This window comes from Balaenoptera acutorostrata, chromosome 8, assembly GCF_949987535.1.
Source record: "Balaenoptera acutorostrata chromosome 8, mBalAcu1.1, whole genome shotgun sequence".
In the NCBI taxonomy this organism is placed as follows: Eukaryota; Metazoa; Chordata; class Mammalia; order Artiodactyla; family Balaenopteridae; genus Balaenoptera; species Balaenoptera acutorostrata.
Genome location: NC_080071.1, coordinates 60,286,101 through 60,300,843, shown reverse-complemented (window position 1 = coordinate 60,300,843; position 14,743 = coordinate 60,286,101). Strand labels below are relative to the sequence as shown.

General features: G+C 39.3%; 1 protein-coding gene across 1 annotated transcript in view; it reads left to right on the top strand.

Moving 5' to 3' along the window:
* The first annotated feature begins 96 nt into the window (after positions 1-96).
* TRAK2 (trafficking kinesin protein 2) overlaps positions 97-14,743 on the top strand; it is a 66,400-nt gene continuing 51,753 nt past the window's right edge. The window contains exon 1 of the mRNA XM_007190526.2: positions 97-347. The gene's annotated coding sequence lies outside the window, so the exon portion shown is untranslated. The remainder of the gene's footprint in view (positions 348-14,743) is intronic.

Genomic DNA, 14,743 nt, shown 5'->3' with positions numbered 1-14,743 from the left:
CCCGCCCCCGGGCTAGCAGCGAGGGGCGTGGCCTTTAGAGTTAGGGGGCGTGGTCGAGAGGAAACTACAATCCCCAGCAGGACGTGCGCTGGTGCCGTGCAGGCTGCTGGGAGAATGGGTTTCCTCTTCTCTTCCCCAAATGTGTGGGGGCTGTCATTGACCTGGAGTAGCTGCAAAACTGAAGTCGCCGAATGATGATGTTGTGAAATCGCCCGTCCGTTCCTGCCACGCCCGGGCGGTTACTGGAGGCAGCGGCCGCTTCTGCTGCTCCTCTCAGGCTGCTGCCGCTTTAGAGGCTTCTCCCCGAGCAAGCGCGTGCCAAGGACGGAGGACGCCGGACCATTCCTGTGAGTAACCTTCCCGCGCACGACTCGAACTTGCCCTTGCCATCCTCCCTTGAAGGCAAAGGAACCTCCCCACCCCGCGCTCCTCCCGGTCTTCGGAGGTCACGCGCGGACACCGGAGCCTGAGCTGGGTACCGGAGGACTGGGTCCTCGCCGGGGCCGTCCCCCCTCCACCTCCCGCCGCGGTGGGAAGCGGGTGGTTTCCCAAGTGTAAGTGCGAAGTGTTGGGCGTTGGGCTCTGGCCTCGGGGTGCACCCCAGCTGCACCTCTCAGGATTGGCAGCATCCCATCCTCTGCCGGACAGCACCCACCTGGTGCCCCATCCTTGAGCGATAAGCGGCTTTAGTGTCTGGACGTTAAACCTTAAGCCTTAGTCGCCATCTGTCATGTGAGCGAGACGAGAGGGTATTGGAAAGAGCTCTTTCTGTGTTGAGTTGGGCTTTTCTTGCGATTGATTTTGAGCCAGACACCGCACGTCTTTTAAAAGAAAGACGGTTGCCTTTAGTTTCAAGCGTAAATAATGGATATTGGCAGATGTCCTTTTAGAACCAGAGTAAAGATAATCTCCTAAACACTTAAAAGATTTCTGGGTCATTATAATAGCGGTGAACTCAGTTACTTGCCCACGAACCTTTTATTTAAACCTGCAGTTTCTGCGTCAGAAACTAACTTTTCACTGGAAATTCCTCAAGCTAGAATGGACCATAGGAATAAAATGAAATGGACTCTTCCAGTTTTGTTTTGTTTTGTTTTATCTATTTCAATGATTATTTTTTCCTGACCTTCAAATCTTTGCTGTAGAATTGGAAGCTACAGCATGTTAATAGCATGTTAATGGTGGTGCAGTGACATTTGTGAAGAAATTGTGAAGGACATTTGGTGGGGATAAAGGGCAGGGATGAAGACACTTGATCATTTCAGCAGTTATTCCAGCTTTCTGTTTTTAAAATTAAGTAATGTTCAACAAGTCTCAGACATTCAGCAAACACATACTGTATGAAAGACAGTGTTTTGTTATTTTGCAGATTTTTATTCATATGATGAGCGGGGTCAGAAAGACAAAAATTTGAGTACTTTCAATCAGCCAAGCATCTCAGTTATGAGCTGTATGTACATTCGATCACTTAATCACTATAATAACCCTGTTGCATAATCTGAGGCTCAACTTTGCTTATGTAACAAGTGGAGATTCATACCTAGATCTGCCTTACTTCAAAGTTACAGATCAGGTAACTTGTACCTACTTCAGAAATTACTGACCTTAAAGGTTGGATGATTAAAAAGCATTTTCCAGCGTTATTTCGTAATACTGGTTCCTACTACATACCTTGGACATCTAGAATAAGTTGTGAACCCTGCTTTAGTACTTTTGAACCAGTTATTCTCTCTGCTTGTAATTCCCGTCCTCCACAGAGCTGCTCATTAAGACCCTGAAAGCCCGTTACAAATCCACCTGTTTACTTAATGTAAGCCATGATAGGACTGGCCTTTCATCTCAAAGGTCTTTCCAGTTCAAAGGTTTAGTGGTTCTGAAATTGAAAATATGAGCCAAGGGGTGTTATTCTCTACTGCAAATGGTTAACATCTGTAGTCGCAAAGAGTAGAAAAACTTGTTTCTTAAGATTTTTTACTTCAATACCCAAAATATGTTTAAACACCAATATAAGGAATGAGGCAGATGATATTATTCCATGTTTATTTTGATCTTTGTTTATATCATCCATACCAGTTTTTGAACCTCTTTAGTTACTATCCTGTTTAGTTGGTAAGAAATCTGAGGCATTAAAGTAATATTCACATTTAAAATAACTTCATAATTGAATGAACTAAATTATTCATGATTTCCAGTCATATTATTTCAGATTTGCAGTGATCATATAATAGGAAACATTTGTATAGTACTTACTAAGTGTTAGATACCCGTGTAAATATTTTACCTGTATTAACTTATCCTCACAGTAGCAGTGTGAGATGTTTTTAACAGATGAGCAACTGAAGCAGAGGATAAGTTAACATACCCAAGGTCATTCAGCTACTAAGTGGTGGAATTGGGTGTCAAATCCAGGCAATCTCAGAATCTGTACTCTAACATTTATTGAGCACCTACTGTGTACCAACCCTACAACTGGATGCTTTTATTATAATTAAGTCATTTATCTTTATAACTACCTTATGTAGAATGGAAGGTCAGCATTTAGTGACTTGTCGAAAGCCACAAGATAAGTAAATGGTATAGCCAGGATTTGAACTCATGCTTGCCTTTCTTCAAAATCCATGTTCTTCTACTTTCCCTAAATAATCAAATCTGTAGTAAATACCTTCAATGGAACAGACACTGTGCTAAGTGCTAGAGATTTAGTCTCTGCTCTTAAGGAATACAGTCTGAAGAAGGAAAGAGACAACTGGGATAGTGTGTTAATGGGATAGCAGCATACAGAGAGCAGCATGCAGAAGGACTATGGGAACATGGAGACAGGGCAGTGAAATCTGCCTGGATGGGAAGGCTTGGGCCAGTCTTGGAAAAACAAATAGGAATTAGCCTGGCTAAAGAAAAGGAGAAGGGTTTGTTGTGGGCTGAATTGTGTTTCTCCAAAATTTGTAAGTTGAAGTCCTAGCCCCCATAACCTCAGAATGTGACTGTATTTGGAGATGGGGCCTTTAAAGAGGTAATTAAGTTAAAATGAGACCTTTAAGGTATGTTTTAATTCATTCTGACTGGTATCCTTATAAGAAGAGGAACTTTGGACACAAAAAGACACCAGGGACGTGTGCATATAGGAAAAAAAAACCATGTGAGGACACATTGAGAAGGCAGCCATCTGCAAGCCTTAGGAGAAACCAGTGTTGCTGACTCATTGATCGTGGACTTCTAGCCTCCAGAACTGTGAGAAAATAAACTTCTGTTGTTTAAGCTACCCAGTCTATGGTATTTTGTTACGGTGGCCCTAGCAAACTAATGGAGAGATGTTCTAGCAAAAGGAATGACATACAAATAGCTTTTGAGCTGTGGCCGGATGATTAGGTTTTATGGTAAAAAGTGTTGAGAGATGAAGCTGGAGACTAGGCAGGGGCCATATTTGGAGGAATTTGTATGAGACTCTAAGGATTTTAAACTTTATCCTAAGGGGGATGGAATGGAGGGGCTTTGTAGCAGTGGGAAAACATTAGGTCTGCATTTTAGAAAGATACTCTGTGAGCCATGGGAGGATGGATTAAAGGGGGTAAGACTGGAGGCAAGAAGATCAATTAGGTGTCTTATTGTCACAGGAAACTGAACTAAATATTTTCTCAGAATATTGAAATGTCAAACTAAAACAGAACCATTGTTAACATAAGGAAGATTTTAAAGGACACAACTAACCCTTAGGGCATACATAAGAAGATTTAGGAAGAATTTGTATATACCTATTTAGTACCTAGAGACTGGCTTCATTTTGCTTTCCATAGATAAATAAAGCTTTACTCATGTATCACAGAACATTCAGTATTGTTCCACTCTATTTAATAGACACTTTTATGATGCTTATACTGTTCTAAGCCAAGTCCTCTGACAACTTTATGAAATATCTACTCTTATTATCTCCATTTTATACATAAAGATATTGTAGCATACAGAGATTAAGTAACTTGCCCATGGTCACATAGCTAATAAATGGTAGTATTAAGATTCAGATTCAAACAGTCTGTCTTCAGAGTCTGTGCTTTTAGCCATTATACTATGCTGTTGCCATATATTATTTGTCAGGATCTTCAAGTACCTATGAAAAGAGAAGGAAGGAATACAGAAATAAATTGGGTATGTTTACCATGGGGAGTATATAGTTTACCAGAGGAGATAAGGAACAATTGCAAGGTTTTTGAAAAAAGTGTTTCAGAGAAAAATGGAGAGTATTGGAAGACAACACTTACTTTGAGTTGGGGCCTCTGAGAGAGCTTGGTGGGAAAAGTGGCATTGACCTGGGGTGTGAAGAATGTCTAGACTTTGGGTACGTAGAACGGGGAGAGGACATTAAAAACGACATAGCATGAACAAAGTCATTGGTTTGGGAATTTCCTGGTGTGTCTAGGGAACTAGTAAATATAATCCTTTGTTTTGGCTGGAATATATTATGTGGTTGGAGAAACCAGTTTGGGAGATGGTAGGTGGGGGGCAGCAAATGTCTGAGAAAGAGCACTCTTAGGGGAGTGAGGGGCAAGGAAAATTGTGAGGTTTTTAAGCCAAATGATTGAGGTGTATACTAGAAGTAATTATCTTTTAGGAGAGGATCAATAAAGTCCATCTAGTCCCAACTTAACAGGTAAGTCCTATTTTACTGTCTCACAAATCCCACACATCCCTCTTACTGTTTCTATTCACCTAGTTTATGCCTTTATTACAATAATTCAGGCATAACGTGGTAAAATTTCTTAATTATTTTTCTGTCTCTAATCTCTCCATTCCTGAAATTTGTCCTGTATTCTGACTCCAGATTTATTTTTCAAATGTCACTTTCCACTTAGAAACTTGCTCCCCCTCCTACACTGTTGGTGGGAATGTCAGCTGGTGCAGCCACTGTGGAAAACAGTATGGAGATTCCTCAGAAAACTAAAAATAGAATTACCATATCATTCAGCAATCCCACTCCTGGGTATATATCCAGACAAAACTATAATTCAAAAAGATACATGCACCCCTATGTTCATAACAGCACTATTCACAATAGCCAGGACATGGAACCAACCTAAATGTCCACTGACAGATGAATGGATAAAGAAGATGTGGTACATATATACAATGGAATATTACTCAGCCATAAAAAAGAATGAAGTAATGCCATTTGCAGCAACATGGATGGAACTGGAGATTATCATACTAAGTGAATTAAGTAAGAAAGAGAAAGACAAATACCATATGATATCACTTATATGTAGAATTTAAATGATACAAATGAACCTACCTATTAAACAGAAGCAGAATCAGGGACATAGAGAACAGACTGGTGGTTGCCAAGGAGGAGGGAGGAGGGAGAGGGTTGGAGTGGGAGTTTGGGGTTAGCAGATGCAAACTGGTATATACAGAATGGGTAAACAACAAGGTCCTACTGAGTAGAACAGGGAACTATATTCATTATTCTGTGATAAACCATAATGGAAAAGAATATGAAAAAGAATGTACATATATGTATAATTGAGTCACTTTGCTGTACAGCAGTAATTAACACAACATTGTAATTGAACTATACTTCAATAAAAAATAAATTCAAAAAAAAAAAAAGACTTAGAACCCAGTTGTGACCAACTGACCAAACAATATTGTTTCATGGTAGAAAAAAAAAAGTTTTAATCAAAAAAGAAAAAAAAAAGAGGGGCTTCCCTGGTGGCACAGTGGTTAAGAATCTGCCTGCCAATGCAGGGGACACAGATTCAAGCCCTAGTCTGGGAAGATCCCACATGCCATGGAGCAACTAAGCCCGGGCACCACAACTACTGAGCCTGCACTCTAGAGTTCACGTGCCTCAACTACTGAAACCCATGCACCTAGAGCCCGTGCTCCACAACAAGAGAAGCCACCACAATGAGAAGCCCGTGCACTGCAACGAAGAGTAGCCCCTGCTCGCTGCAACTAGAGAAAGCCCGCATGCAGTAATGAAGACCCAACTCAGCCAAAAATAAAATAAATAAATAAATTTATTAAAAAAAGAAAAGAAAGAAAGGAAGGAACTTGTATCCTGTGGAATCAAGTTCAGACTTCCTAATCTTTTTTTTTCTTTTTTTTTAAATAGATCTTTATTGGTGTATAATTGCTTCACAATACTGTGTTAGTTTCTGTTGCACAACAAAGTGAATCAGCCATATGCACATGCATGCCCCCATATCCCCTCCCTCTTGAGCCTCCCTCCCATCCTCCCTATCCCACCCCTCTAGGTCATCGCAAAGCACCAAGCTGATCTCCCTGTGCTATGCTGCTGCTTCCCACCAGCCAACTATTTTACATTCGGTAGCGTATATATGTCGATGCTACTCTGACTTCACCTCAGCTTCGCCCTCCCACCCCATGTCCTCAAGTCCATTTTCTATGTCTACCTCTTTATTCCTGCCCTGCAACTAGGTTCATCAATACCTTTTTTTTTTTTTTAGATTCCATATATATGCGTTAGCATACAGTATTTGTTTTTCTCTTTCTGACTTACTTCACTCTGTATGACAGACTCTAACTCCATCCACCTCACTACAAATAACTCAATTTCATTTCTTTTTATGGCTGAGTAATATTCCATTGTATATATGTGCCACATCTTCTTTATCCATTCATTTGTCAGTGGACATTTAGGTTGGTTCCATGTCCTGGCTATTGTAAATAGTGCTACAATGAACATTGTGGTGCATGTCTCTTTTTGAATTATGATTTTCTCAAGGTATGTGTCCAGTAGTGGCATTGCTGGGTCATATGGTAATTCTATTTTTAGTTTTTTAAGGAAACTCCATGCTGTTTTCCATAGTGGTTGTATCAATATACATTCCCACCAGCAGTGCAAGAGGGTTCCCTTTTCACCACACCCTTTCCAGCATTTATTGTTTCTAGATTTTTTGATAATAGCCATTCTGACTGGTGTGAGGTGATACCTCACTGTAGTTTTGATTTGCATTTCTCTAATGATTAGTGATGTTGAACATCTTTTCATGTGCCTCTTGGCCATCTGTATGTCTTCCTTGGTGAAATGTATATTTATGTCTTCTGCCCATTTTTTAACTGGATTGTTTGTTTTTTTGATATTGAGCTCCATGAGCTGTTTGTATATTTTGGAAGTTAATCCTTTGTCTGTTGTTTCATTTGCAAATAGTTTCTCCCATTCTGAAGGTTGTCTTTTGTCTTGTTTATGGTTTCCTTTGCTGTACAAAAGCTTTTAAGTTTCATTAAGTCCCATTTGTTTATTTTTGTTTTTATTTCCATTACTCTAGGAGGTAGGTCAGAAAAGATCTTGCTGTGGTTTATGTCCAAGTGTGTTTTTCCTATGTTTTCCTCTAAGAGTTTTATAGTGTGTGGTCTTACATTTAAGTCTTTAATTCATTTGGAGTTTATTTTTGTGTATGGTGTTAGGTAATGTTCTAATTTCATTCTTTTACCTGTAGCTGTCCAGTTTTCCCAGCATCAGTTATTGAAGAGGCTGTCTTTTCTCCATTGTATGTTCTTTCCTCCTTGATTGTAAATTAGGTGCCCATATGTGTGTGTGTTTATCTCTGGGAATTCTATCCTGTACCATTGATCTATATTTCTGTTTTTGTGCCAGTACCATACTGTCTTGATTACTGTAGCTTTGTGATATAGTTTAAAGTCAGGGCACCTGATTCCTCCAACTCTGTTTTTCTTTCTCAACCTTGCTTTGGCTATTTGGGCAGACTTCCTAATCTTAACTAGCCAAATTTAAAGCTCCAAGTATCTTCCCCATAATCATTCCCACTTAAGTTGGTCTGTACACTGCTGTCAAATTTGCTCTGCCTGCTGTTTGCTTTGGGGCCTCTTTTTCTTTCTATGTCCTTTACCTACTGGATACCCCCATTCTCACTATTGAAATCTTTCCATCCTTAAGGAGCCCTGTATTAAATCTTACTCCTGTGTGAAGCCAGGCTACTTCAGCTAGAAAAGAACTCTCCTCCCACTGACTATCTATACAACAGTTCTGTTCTAATACTCATTAGTTACTTATTTCTTATCTGGTGGTATTCTCTTATATTCTTACATTTCTTTGATCATTAGATCTTAGATCTAATCTAGATCATGGAGATCATTGGAACTTTCCCCATCAGATCTTAGATTTCTTAGATCTTCATCTTCCTTTAAGACAGAGACTGTTGTATATTACTTTTTTTTTTTTTTTTAAATTGCAAGCCTGGAAAGGCAATGAAAGGATTTTCTTTTTTTTTTATTTATTTATTTATTTATTTATTTATTTATTTATTTATTTATTTATTTTTGGCTGTGTTGGGTCTTCGGTTCGTGCGAGGGCTTTCTCCAGTTGCGGCAAGCGGGGGCCACTCTTCATCGCGGTGCAGGGACCGCTCTTCATCGCGGTGCGTGGGCCTTTCTCTATCGCGGCCCCTCCCGTTGCGGGGCACAGGCTCCAGATGCGCAGGCTCAGCAATTGTGGCCCACGGGCCCAGCTGCTCCGCGGCATGTGGGATCCTCCCAGACCAGGGCTCGAACTCGTGTCCCCTGCATTAGCAGGCAGATTCCCAACCACTGCGCCACCAGGGAAGCCCTGTATATTACTTTTTATCTCTTTCCAGTACTTTTAGTTTAATTCAAGAGGCATTTATTGAAAGCTGTCCTGTAAGCAGGTAGTTGACTGATTGTTAATTGAGATCATTTATTGAAATTTCTTTTGGGGGGGGGGGTGTGGTGGGATGAACTGGGAGATTGGGATTGACATATATACACTAATATGTATAAAATAGGTAACTCATAAGATCCTGCTGTATAAAAAAATAAATTTAATTTAATTTAAAAAAAAGAAATTTCTTTTATAACTGGCTTCTTAATATGTAATGTTCTGACTTTATTGCTAGCTTTACTACTGACTCATGTAACCTTGGGGACGTTCTGAATAACTGCACCCTGTATTATGGTTTATTCAAGCTAGAAAATGAGCACACAAAGTCTACTCGTGGTATAGAAGTGGAACTAATTCATGTTGTAAAGATCATTGAGGTCTTTGAAGCTTATCCATATATCTCTGTCAGTTTGCCAAACTGTGAGTTCTTTCTTTTTAGAAAGGTTTCTGACAAGTCATGAAGAAGGAAGGAATAGTTCAAATAAAATAGGGTCTAATTTAAGAGTGTCACACTATGTTGTTTAACAATGGAGTTGATAGTTATACATGTTAATGGCGAAAGAATTCACCCACCAGTTCAGTTAATAGTTCATTTCAACAACAAATATTTATTGAGTTGCTTGAGCTCCTGCCATTGTATTTCCATTCTGATCAGCAAGGAGGAGGAAAGGGAGAAGATAGCACCTTCCCCCTTCCTGTCCGGAAGAGGACTTCCAGGAAGTAAATTGTAATATATGTTGGGAAAGAAACATTAGATGCGGAGTTAGAAAATAAAGGTGGTAGGGGAGGCTACTTCAGATCAGGTGGACTGGTAACGTCTCCCAGAGGGTGACTTTTCAGCTGAGACCTGAAGGGTGAGAAGTAGTTACCATATAAAGAACAAGAGGGGAGAGTATTTTGGGTACAGTGAACAGTTGCAAAGGCCCAGGATAGGAGAGAGTGTGATGAGGAAGTGGAAAGAAATGACAGAAGGCCTGTGACTGAGTATAAGCAAGGAGGAGAGTGGTACAAGATGACAGAGGAGAAGTAGTCAGGGGCCAGATGGGGCTGAACCTTGGAGACTGATTTGAAGTGTGGATTTTATTCTGTATATTATGAACACCTTGAATTTTTTTAAAAGGAGTTTAGTTTTAAAAACTTTATTCTTGTTGCCTTATGGAGAATAGAGAGGAGATTAAGCATGGAGTCTGTTAGGTTTTTCATATTCTAAGAGATGATGATGGCTTGAATTAGGGTGGTAGAAGAGGGGATGAAGAGAAGTGGGTGTGTTTGAGATACATATTGGTGTTAGACTATACAGGATTTGATAATGGATTGAATGTGGCAAGGTGAGAGAAAGGAGGCATCTGCTATTCAGTGGATCAGTTCAAGGGATCATAATCAGCCTGTGAGAGATTTGAGTGGAACTCAGGAAGAAGTCTGGTCTGAAGAGCCTGATTGGGAGTTATTAACACGAAAGAAGTGGTTAATCTGTGGTCGTGAATGGTTTGCACAAAGGTACATGAAAAACAAGTACATGGTCACAACTGGAATTCTGGGATCAACAACATTTAAGGATCAAGGGGAGGGAGCTGGGTGATCCAATGGAGGGATTTGAGAAAGAGCATTCATTGTAAGATGTAGGCTCCAGGAGAGCCACAGGAGGAAAGTTGAAGTGGGGAATGGTCAGTAATATTGAACCAGAGATGACCTAAGATAACAACTAAGAAGGTATGATTGGATTGGTTAGCAGGGACTATTGGTCACTGAGGGGAAAGTGGTTCCAGGAAAAATCAGATCACAGTGAGGTTGAAGGATGAATGAGAGATGAGGAGAAGGGCATGAGAGTAATACTCTTTGAAGAAGCTTGGCTGAGGAAAGCAGCTAGAGGGGAACCCAGAGTCTTGGGGAAGGGAGATTTTTAAATTTTTATTTTATCTGTTTTTAATAAAATAGAAGACTTTGGACATGATAATAGGCCAAGGAAGAGGGTGAAGCTAGTGGAGTATAGGGATAACCAGTAGAGCAAAGTTTAGAGAAGGCAGGAGTAGAGACTTACAAGTAACGTACATTTCATTATTTTTTAACTAGATGGACATACACACATGGTAGGAAAATTGGAAGGAAATAATGAAAAATAAGTTTCTTTCCCCCTTCTGTCTTCCAGCCACGCAGTTCCTCTTTTTAGAGGATTGCTAATTTCCACTGCCCTCAATAAGTGTATAAATGTATGACTGAGATTATGTTTGTACTTAATTCTCAGAGTTTGGAGAGAAATCTAGCTATAGACTATGTGGGTTTATTGGGAGGAATGAGAGAAAGAGATGGAGAACAGATAGGGGTTCAGAGAAGAGTGAGAAAGGTGTGGTATGGAATCGTCTTAGAAAAGAAGGGCATTGAAGAGGATAACGGAGGGCATGTCTATGGGGTGACGCCCATGAGTGAAGAATTTTCAGCAGCCCCTCTCCACATGGTTTTGTGACCTTATCAGGAGAACTTAACTACTTTATATTTAAAATGTGTGTCAACTTAGAGAATGGCTTTCTCAAAAATTCATCACTTGTGTAAAGTAAGTACATGTTTGGGGTCCAAGTGCCAGAACTCTGCTTTCAGCTCTTAATTGCTTTCAGTCATAGGCATGTTGCGTAGTGCTTTGGGGTTATTCAGACCAGTGGTATAAATCAAAACAAAGGGAAGCTTGTTGGTTAAGAAAGAGCACTCTCTGTCTGAAGGCAGAAGGAAGAGGAGACTGGAAACCAACTACAATGTCTCCGAGGTGGCACTACTGTTCCTAAAGCCTTTAACAACCTAAAAAGAAATTTTCTTTTCAACCATTCTCTTTTTAGCTAGTACTAGGCTAAACCACTGAGTGTGCCTTTGTTTTATTTTTAGTCCCAAAATTGAAAGATTACAAATGAGACATATTATTGATTGTGAGTTTCTTAAAGAAGATATTTGGTCATTTCTTATTTGATATGGGGCTTATTTTAAATGCATTCATAAACAGCTGCAAATGCTCTTTGTGGAAAACATGATAAAACTAAGCAGTGAGCCAAAGGTTCAGGTTTAACTTTCTGACAAAACTGACAACTCATTCTCTTTAGTTATTACAAGAAAAGTGGGTACTGTGTCACTGCTATAACAATGATATATCACCCTTTTATCAACAAACTCTTATACAGAGTTTTTCATAAAGCAAATACAGTGCTTTCTTTCAAATATTCAACCTTAACTTGATTTTGTTTTTCAAGGCAATTCATTTAGTTGATGCTGGACTGAAGTGTATTAATAATCAATTTTGTTCATTCCGTTACTTCTGTAATTCAGTGTGTTGACATTTTTAATCATTAAGCTTATAGTTGGGCATGTATTGCGAGCCTACTGTATGTCAGTTGCTTTAAGGTTTGGGGCATACAAAAATAAGATACCTTCTTCAAGGAGCTCATAGTGTAGTGAGGAAAAAATTGAACATACAGTCTTCTGGGAGCATCCAAGTAAGGGAGTCAGTAAATACTGATTAAGGAGCAAAATCACAATAAAAAATTTTAAGATTTCCTAAACCATTTTCTCCATGTTTCCACTGTATTTCTCTATAGCGATTAACAGTAAAATTCTCACAAAAGAGACGAGGACCTATACTTTTCTTAGGAGACAGTAAAGAAAGGACAGAGCATATTCATAGCCAGCCTAGAGAAAAGAACACCAGATGAGAAAGGCACTTGGTAACAGTGCCAAAGGAAGAGAAGCAAGCCAGCTGAATCCCTAGTGCTGGAGGGATGAAAGAAAAGGTACTTGAGGAACTAGCCAAGGGTCAAAAAACAGGTCCTAGGGTTCGGTCTCAAGCAGACAACTTCTGGGTTCTCTGATAATCTGGTTTCTCAGCCAACAGCAGGTTAGAAAAGGGAGAGGCACCCTGGCAACAAAGGCTGATAGCCTCACAGTGAGGGAGAAAAGAAAATTAGAAGTGGACTTAAGTCTCCAAGAAATTAGCAATTTGAGATTATTTAGTGTAGGGAGAAAGAACTCTTTAAAAGCTTATAATCCTGGAGCATATCGCCATAGTCACCATAATACAGTAATTGCTAGTCATAGTTGTGCTCCTGAGTCATCAACTTCTTTTTATTCTATGCTATCTAAGGACTTTTTCCCCCTTCCCATGGCAGTCTGTTGGACCTTTCTCATTACCATGTCTTAACTTTAAGGAGAAAACATCTTACTATCAATGTTTCTAAAATAAAATGGGTATGGGGTGGGAGGATTGGGTACAAGTTTCCCCTGCTATCAGAAAGTAGAGCGTTCCTATGAAACCTTTTGGAAAGCCGGTATAAAGCGAAGTAATTACCTTAGGACACATCTTACTAACAGCTGCACAAAATAAGTCAGGATAAAGCACAGTTGGTCACAGACACAGTTCAAGGCTATAGAGGCTTGATGCTGAGATGCTGAGCATAGTTCCCTGGGAAGGAGCTTGGTGGTGCCCCTCTCACTGCTCAGGGTGCCCACTGCCTCTATAACACTTCTCTGCAAAACAAATGCCTTTTTTCATTTTTTTTTTTAGTTAGAGAAAACAGGTACTAATGTAGGTCTTTCATAAAAGCAAAGTGGCATAAAGTCAACTTTCAAAAAGCACGGATACAGGTATTAAACGTTTTGTGGTTTTTTGCCACACTGTTGTCAAACCCGTTTCTAGGGGATGTTTTCAACTTCAATGTAACTGATGGGCTTAACTGATATAGCCCTGCTTGTATGCTCACATTTGTTACTGAAACCCATGAGAGGCCTATGCAGATCTTTGTAAATTGGGTTAAGAAAGCCTTCAGTTTTCAGATGCTCTAACCGTCTTCTGTTTCTCATGTGGCTCCAATTTCTCCCTACTGCAGATTGCAAGGATGTAACTTGACTACAGATTGATTCATTCATTTAACAGATGTTTATTGAATGCCTGGCATTTGCAAGGTATTGAGATATAGGTGGACTTAAGTTTTTGGAATAAGGATTTATTTTGATCTATAGTCCACTTATTATTTTTAGCAGCTCAGAACAAGTAACAGATTGATTGATTCCTGAATTTCATTGGCAAACCAAAATCATCCACTACATGTCAGTTCTCCCTCAAAAGGTAACCTTATCTTGAAGTCCTGGAGTTGACTGTGACAACTGGTTTGGAAAACTGAGTCTTGTGTCTAAACCATAATATAATATGAATGTCTCTTGCCTAGTAGAATTATATTACTAACATGGTTATATGTCTTAGATATGAAGAATTCTAGAATCATTCTAGAATTATATATGTTTATAAATATGTTTATAATAAATATTCTATCCTGACCATCACTCACCCCCATTTTAAGTTACACCCTGTTCCTGGTCATATAAGATTGCATATCCTGGTGCCACTGATTACTTCATTGATCTGAAGAGCTATCTTGCCTACAGTTTTTCTTTTGGCAGCTTTTGGAAACTTACTTCTAAAGGCTTTAAGTATTTTAAGTTTAAAATAACTGAAAGATTTAGAATCATCGTAAGCCACCAAAAGCAAGTTTATGTTTGATTGTTAGAGGAGACAGAAATGAGGACACAAAAGAATCTAAAAAAGAGAGGATATATGTATGTGTATAACAGATTCACTTTGCTGTACACCTGAAACTAACACAACATTGTAAATCAACTATACTGCAATAAAAATTTAAAAAAAAATGAGGACACGGATTTTGAACTTCTTCTTGAATTTCTGTTTTTAAAATTTGAATTTACCTTACTGCTCTGTGAAAGTGCTGTTTCAGGGCATCTTCTTGGCTATTTGATTTGAAGGTAAGTCTGAAAGAGCAGATTATACAGAAGTATTCTTAAGTCTGCCAGCATGATTATATCTGTTTGGTTTATTTCTTAACCTTCTGTGAAGTGTTTGTAGGTTTTCAGGTGATGGTGTCTTTTGATTTACTCTACTACCTAAATTTTACCAGTCAACGTTGAAAGAAAATGCTTTCTGATTTGTTGTGGAAGGATTTATTTGGTTCTAGAAGTACAGTACATATTTTAGTACCCACATAATCTATTATGTAAAATGCCTCTGCTCGAGATGTTTCCCCCCATTTTTGGTTAAGAGAATAG